This window comes from Empidonax traillii, unplaced genomic scaffold (assembly GCF_003031625.1).
Source record: "Empidonax traillii isolate 1590-97213 ecotype Southwest subspecies unplaced genomic scaffold, ASM303162v1 scaffold393:size534744, whole genome shotgun sequence".
Classification (NCBI taxonomy): Eukaryota; Metazoa; Chordata; class Aves; order Passeriformes; family Tyrannidae; genus Empidonax; species Empidonax traillii.
Window position 1 is genome coordinate 22,098 of NW_020955586.1, and position 8,111 is coordinate 30,208.

The window sequence follows — 8,111 nt, forward strand, 5'->3', positions numbered from 1 at the left end:
TTTTATAAAGGGCTCAGCATAACAGAGTCCTAACTGGAGCCTGTAATAGAGACAGTGATCATTATTGGCGATAAAAAGTGTCAAATTTGCTGGGAATGTCTTGTGATTTTGTAAATTCAAATGTCTGTCTTAACACTGTGCTTAAATAAATGGGTCGCAAACTAAGAATCTAAGTTAGGGTAATATTCCCACAGGTTTTATGATTTTTGTTTTGACTTTGAAAAGCTGAAATAAATTCACTTTAGTTTATCACTCATCCCCCTACCTTTTTATTATTGAAGAGGACTGAAGTGACAGTATCTAAAAGTGGTCAGATAAAATACTAGTTATGTAACTTTTTAATAGGCACTTTCAACTGCAAATAGCAGGTTTGAGTTGAAGTCTGAATAGAAGATGTGTCAGGCATAAATTTCTACCTTTTTCGTTGTCTTTATTCTTAATTCTTAGTTTTTAAAGTAGGTTGTAGTGATGGGCAAATGTACTCTCCCATGTCAAGGCTCCTGGCATCTGTTCCTTTGGCCTCTCTTCTCCAGCCACCAATGTTCCAGCTGTCCCCACTGCATCACTTCTGTGAACATCCCCAGCCTTGCTTTTCCCCTTTTAATGTTTCCTCCATCCCCAGGATCACACAATCTTTTTTTTTTTTTAATTCCTTTTCCTCGTCTTTAAAGATTCTTCTCAGCTCCATCCCTGGTCTCTTAGGTGATGTAGTGCTTTGTCACTTGGATGATGCCGGCCCTAATCATCCATTTGTCTGGCCCTGCTGAGGGTGTCCATGGCATGTCTTTCATGTGCTCCTTAGATGGGTCCATGAAGATGTTTCTTTTTTCCTCCTAATTGTTCTTTAAGACTCCAGGGATCATAGAGAGAGTTGATATTCGCAAATACTAGGAGAAAAGCCCTTTAGATTTACTCAGATAGATAATTCAGGGAATCCTGGAAATACAGTTCCAATAGGATGCTGAGGGTTTTAACTTTCCAAACCCCGTGAATTTTAGATGGTGCCTTTGTAAAATCACATTATCTGTGTGTCTTGTTGTGGATTTCTGTTCTTATCTCTACTGCTCTCCCTTTCCATTGTTTCTTCTCAAATTAAATTGCAAATGACAAGGTGGCAGAGCAGAGAGGGGGGAAGGGCAGAAACCCCTCATAGAATCACAGAATGATTAAGGTTGAAAAGGCCATTAACCCAGAACTGCCAGCCCACCACTAAAGCATGCCCTAAGCACTACATCAACACGTTTTTTGATGGTTCCTACCACCGTGAGAGCTTCATCCTGTTTCAGACCTTTCAATACTACTTCAAGATAGACCTTTTCATTGAGTGACATGCATAATTCTCCAACAGAACCATTCACTGGCACTTTCCTGGGGCTGGTTTGTGCTCCCTGTGTGGGCAGGCAGCTTTCATGTCTTTTATATAGACCCCAGTCACTTTGTGATACTCAGCAATGACTTATTTTTTTCCTAAAGTTGGAGTAAGGTTACTTAAGTGGCTTGGTTGCTGGTAAGGCTCCTGCTAGCCCAGCTCCATAAGTCAAAGAAAATTTGGTTGTGAAATGCTTCCCCTGTATTTTAACCCCAAGTCGTGTCACGCTGGGTCTCAGTGGACACGCAGTGGGAAACGGGACGTGTGCTCAGCACACCGGGGAGGCTCGGGGTGCTCTGCTGTGGGCATTTGTCATACAGCTTTTGCCATGTGTAATAAAAGTCATATTTATGGATTGGTAGGGCACACTGTCCCGCTCCTGAATAGGAATTTGTACTTCACAGCCCAGGAGGCACCCAAGTGTCTGCTGAGGGTGAGAGCCATCGAGACTAACCAAGAGCCAAGTGCAAGAAGGAGAGGGAGAAAACAAGGTCCTAATTTTTCTAAAGGAAAGCATGGCTGAACACCTGCTGTTCCCCAACAGAATAATATGAATTTGCATCAAAAAGGGGTCCCAATCAGTTGTGCTGGCTGCTTTTGAGGAGAGCAGTTGTGTCTGGAGGCATTCTGTTGGGGGAGATGTCTTCCAGTGAAAGCATTTTCCACACAAGGGCCGTGGGGCCCACCCCTCGGCTGGCATTTACAGAGGGGTGGAAATGCTATTTAAATTTCAAATGGCCTCAAGTTTTCACAGTTGCCATGTCAATAGATCAAGTTCCTTGAAATACATTTTAAGCGGAGTTTACACAGAGCCGCGGGAGCCCGCATTGACTCCGAGGGCTGCCTTTATTGTGCCTCCAGCAGCGGTAAGTCAATATGGCACATTGAAAGCAGCTCTGCTCTGCTGCTGAGTGAAAGTTAGCAAATTCCCCCCTGTCTCCTTCCAACTCTTTTTTTTTTTTTTTTGCACAGCAGCATGTTTAACTAGCTAAAATGGTCTTTTCCCCCCCCACACCTTCTTCCCTTTGACTTGTTTTGGGAAGGCGGTCTGTCAAACTCATCACACCTTCCAAATGCCTGTCCAGGCACAGCTGAAAAACTGGGGTGATATAAGGGAAGGTAACAGGAAAACAAGTGGCACGGAGACAGTGCTGATAAGGACAGGCAGTTGCTTAGTACAGAACAATAGAAAATAAAACTGCGAAAACAAGACGGGCCAGAAGAGTGGTCGTATTTCATTGCGGGAGGTGATAAAGGTTACAAACTCGTTGTTCCAGGAACAACATCCTCTGGGAGTGACCTCATCTGACCCTCCCTCCAACTGTTACCCATGCCTAATTGTAGTTCCCACTCATTCGTCTTCCCTCCCTGCCAAAATAGGGTCTGGGCTTGCAGCAGGTGTGGGCTATGGGCAAAGACTGATGGAGATGGGGTTGTATCCAAATGGAGGTGGGATGGGAGCTCCCAACATGGCTGGAGGTGTCTGCTCCTGGGAAAGGCTTGAGATGTTGTCATTAACTTCCCCAACTGATCCATCAGGGTATGAATGTATCTGACATAAATGTCATGGGTTAAAACCACTGGATTTTTTTCCTGGAGGGAAGGTGCATTGCACTGTGCTTCTGTGCTCTGCCGTTCGTGGCTCATGCTGGAATCAAATTTTGTGGCTGGTCTTCTGGCACGTGTCTGCATTTGGTGTGTGGGTGCATGCAGTGAGTCTGCAGCACTGGAAACTGTCTTTTTTGATTTATACAAGGCATGTTTGAAACGCTTCTGGAGGTGATGTGTGCACTTCCTTCTCCATCATCCGCTCATGCGTGAAAAGCTGTCGTTTCTCCTTGGTGTGACCACCATACAGGCTGTCCCTAATAAAGGTGCTCTTTAATTATTTCTTGCTGTGCTTTCCCAGTGGGTATGCGAGCCTGAACATCCTCGTCCATGGTGAGAGGATGCCAGCAGGTTCTGATTTTGAGTTCGACCTGCTTCGATATTTTACTATCTGCAGAGCCAGAGTCTAGACTTTGAATTTTAAATGCTCTGGTGTGAGTTGTTTTGTTTCTGTTTGGGTTGCACCTACGGCTTCCATCCCCTAGTCCTACCCTGCCAGGATAAATCACTCTTGAGGCGACCACGCATTTCCTGAGAAATACCGTCAACTCAAGCAGGCAAACGGCTGACCTGGCACAGCGCTGCGTGATGTTGGGTGCTGAGGATGGATCTTTTGATTCTGCAACCCAGGGAATGTTCCTCTCCCTTTTCCGGGGCTCTTGTAAAGCTCTGTGATTGTGGTAGCCAAAAAAAGGAGGGTTGGATTTGCAGTCTACCAGAAATAGAGGGTAGTATGGGAGAAACATATGTCTTGATTCTTAAATGGTGAAAAAGAAAATATTTAGGAAGGAAAAGCAGTTCTGTGACTAATTATTTTTAATTGTTGTCTTTTTTAAAAAAAAACAGATCAAGATTGTTAGAGTGCTTCTTTCCCTCCAGAACATCTACAAGTGATCAGGCTACCAAACAGACTAATTAGATGTCAAATAGACTTCAGTTCTTAAATTGGTTTAGTTACACAATGCAAAACATCACATTGGGAAGCAGATGGCGTGTCATTTTTAATATGTCTTGCAACTTGCCTGAAACCACTTCAAAGTTTTCTTAAAGAAAATATTGTTACCACTGACCAAAAGAGATGCCACTGAGTAGCTCTCAGCATAACAACAAGATGTTGGGTCAGCGTCTTATAAATACTGTCAGTGCCTTCAGAGGCTTAAAAGTAGAGGTATCTACTTAAAGGGGTTTATATTCAGTGGATAAAGAGCTGATGCTCTCTTAGAAAATCGGGACCCTTTAATTGAGACCCAACTGGACAAATTGGACACCAAAAAATGAGGGCTATGATATAATTAGTTTTGAAAAATTCTTTCTCTTTGCCCAGACTGTATAGTTCAATTGATAAGTCTCTTGGGCTGTGCCTTCCTTAGGAATGCCTGTGTTACCCTGGAATCTAAATGATCCATTGAAAAGGAATATGGAGAACTAGAAACCCCCGCAGCAGCGAGGGGAACCCTTACCCTCATTTGCAAAAACATGAAAATGGCTCAATATCTTGTAACTCAAGTCATTACAGCATTAATAAAAACAGCATTAAGTGCTGCCAGGCTGTTCCATTATAACCTTAATTACTGAAAGAGTAGGAAATGAGTGTTTGGGTGAAAAACAGCTTTAGGATTGTGGTGGAGATTAAGCAATACCAAATTGGAGGGAGAGCTGTGCTTGGCGATCAAAGCTAGGAGACAACCTCAGCTGTATTTCAAATCCTTCCCCAAAGCTATGCTTCAGTGGCTTTGGAAGGGGTATTTGTTGCCTGGGTAGGGAAGTTCATGAAATACTGACAATAGCAATGAAAATGAAGTCAGTAGTATGTGAAGGGATGAGATTTTTTCTTTCATAGGCTCTAAAATGTAGAAAAGGTGAGTTTAAGTATTCTCAGATGATTTAATCCTTGAAGAAATGCATCTAAAACTTGTTAGAAGGGTACTGGCTTGGATTGGGGTGAAAATCAGAAAATAAATCAGTACAGGCAAAACAAGGTGGAGAGTTTAATTTCTCTCTAATATTCTTCTTTCATACACATCTTCTAATTTCTTCTTTATTACTTAAAATTCCTATTCCTAAAAGAAAGTGATAAATGCAAAGAATTAGTTTGAAATTAGCATCTTAACAAGTTGTGCAAACTTTGGAAATACCTTCTTCTTTTAGCGCAAAATAATAATAAAAAAAAAAAAATAGTGGAATTTCCTTCCTCCCTTCCATCCCAAGTTCTTAAATGGCAGGAGAAGCAGGGTAAGCTTTGCCACAAGGCATTCCCTTATCAAGGATGCTTAATTGCCTCTGAGTCTACTAATCTAATATATAAACAATTACCAAAACAATTAATAGTGTTGATTTAAAATCCATTTCCCCTCTTTTCTTTCTACTTCCCCCTCCCCAAATCTCTTTACGTATTCATCCTGTTGGCAACAGGTTGTGAAACTGGGTGATGTATTGACTCTTTGAGTTTGGAAGCTGTGGCAGGGAGGGTGAAGCTGCAGGAGTTGGTTTGGATGCACTGGCAGTGGGGGATGCTTCCTGCTGGGATGAGGTGTGGTCTAAAACCTCTGTTGGCTGTGGGACCTTTGCTCATCCCCAGGTGGAAAAGCAGCCTGGATAACACCTTCCCTGGGCAGGGAAGAGGGGACATGGCCCTTTTGAGTTACTTTCACACCCTTTAGTCCCCCTGCTGGTAACACAGTTTTTAATTAACCTCATTAATAGGGTATACAGGGCCTCAGTCAATCTCTGGGCGATCACTCCCAAGAATATCTTGCTAAGGATGCTACAATAAGTGCATTTGGCACCAGAATGTGCTGAGGATCTTTGACTGTGATGCTAATTGCTTGTGTCATCCTTCTCCCTGCTGCCAGCTACGCAAGGTTCTGGAGATTTTCCTGAATGGCAAAGAGTTTCTTTGGAAAGAAAACAACCTTGACTCTACTTTTGATCATTTTACACAGCAGCGGTTGTTTTTCAGTGCTGCTTTGGGGCTATTTGAGGAAGAGGCAGAAGTTTGGAGGGGGACCCCGTGTGGACCTAGTGGAGAGCTGGGGGGTTTTGAAAGGTACATCTCACCTTTGGGTGCTTTAGAAAAATCTGTTTTTAAAATATATTTTTAAAAAAGCAAACTGAAGATGTAAAGTAGAAGAAGTAACGGGCAGGATTGCTTGCCCTCTCTGGCTTCCCCAAAACTGGAGTTTATGATAACATGGAGCTGCACTGAGGTCATGAAGTTTGCAGAATAGCAACCAGGCGGAAGAGGAGGCAGAAAGACTGGGATTAGTTGAGGGTTTTTTGGAGGGGAAATGGTCATCCAGGGTGTTTTTGTTGCAGGCTGCTTTCTGTTGAGTGCTAATCCCATCATAGCATTTTATTCAGGTTTTGGAATGACTGATGGGTTTCATCCTATGTGGCTTTGCAGACCCATCCACATTTTTACTAAGGATTTACAGATCTCAGGGAGCACCTTTTAATAATATTGGCAATAGAGCAAATTACTTTCTTTTATTTGTTCCTTTCATAGACACTTCATAAACAGTCTGTGCATCAGTAAGTCCTCATCCCTTGAATTATGATATGCCTCAGTTTGTAGGTTTAGATCCATTCAGCTCTTTTTTTTTTTTTTTTTTTTTTAGGATAGAGTAAGACCAGAAACTTTATTTTGTTACAAAACACTTATGGAAACTTCCAGCACAAAGGTGATCAAACACCTTCCTGGTGGTGCAGGATTATTGGCTTTGTGTGATCCTGGGATGGGAAAAGGTGCTGGAGGAAGAAGTGAGGAGCATCTCTATTGCCCGTCTCACATGTTGAATCCTACCTTGCTCATTATTTTAATTAATGTTTTACTTTGCTGTTTGTTTGCATGAGGGATGCACTCTAGCAGTGGTTTCTTGGCCATACACTCAAAGAAAAAGAAATGACCCAAAAAATATGACCTACTGTTGTCTTTCATTCTCCAAGCTATTTTTAGTAACTGTAGTTTTTGTTTATGTCATATAAAAAAAAAATTCACCATATTAGCAGCCTGCCTTGGTGGGCAGCAGAAGAATGGGAGGGCCCCTTAACCATTTCCCCCACTACATTTTCCATAAAGTGCAGGGATTTTGAACAGAAAACCTGACAAGTCATTTCCTATCATGCATTGTAATTATCCATTATAATCGGGAATAAAGGATTAATTAGTTTTCAAGCTGCAGATATGATTTAATTAGTTTTCAAGCTGTATCTGAAACACCTGTCTTGGCAAAATCTAAGTGTTTTCATTTAGGGGGGGAACAAATAGGGCTGAGGAAGCGAAGAAGGGAGAAAGCTCAGGGTCACCGATGTTTCCTGACCCATGGGGTCATTCCTCCATTTTCTACCCTCATCGAGGTGTGATGTGTTTTTAAACTGTGATGTCCAGTTTATAGTGTGTTTAATTGTGCTGATGTGCACATGCTTGCTCAGGATACATCATTGCCAGTTCCTACCACTCCTCCCCAAAATCGAAGGAATTTTGAGTGTTCTCTGTAGGATGCATGTGCTGACTCCAGAGGTGCCACAACAGAGAGGAAAGGACCAAAATCCACTATTTTTTTGTGAAAATCTCAGTTCCAGTCACTTTGTTGTGGGAGGGCAAAGTGGTGGCCACGAAACTCTCCTCTGGCCACTGATTTGGGGACAGTTCAGTGCTGAGTGTTCAAATGAAGTCAAAGGATGTTTTTGGTGTATGTGAGCAACAGGTAAGTCTCCATAGCAGGCAGCAGTGTCATTCCACTGGGACTTAATGTGATTTTGGAGGAAAAGGGGTTTAAACCAGGAGGATTGAGGGGTGGGTTTTATTGTGGTATCACTGCTAGCACACAGGACTCATGGGATGGTGTGGGAAAGGGAGCTCCCTGGCTGCATGTTCTCTTGGAGGCCAGCTCTGCCTAAGAGTGAAACTGCAGCCTCTCTAATGCCTTTTCCTTCCATAATAATAATCATAATAATAATGATAATAACAACCACAATAAATATAGTAACAACAACAAAGCATGTATATACTGTATATATTACATATACTATATATGCTGTATTTTATATAGCATATAATATAAATATGCTATATAGCATATTTAGCATATATAGCATGTATTTTACGTAGCGTATAAATTATTAATTTTTATTA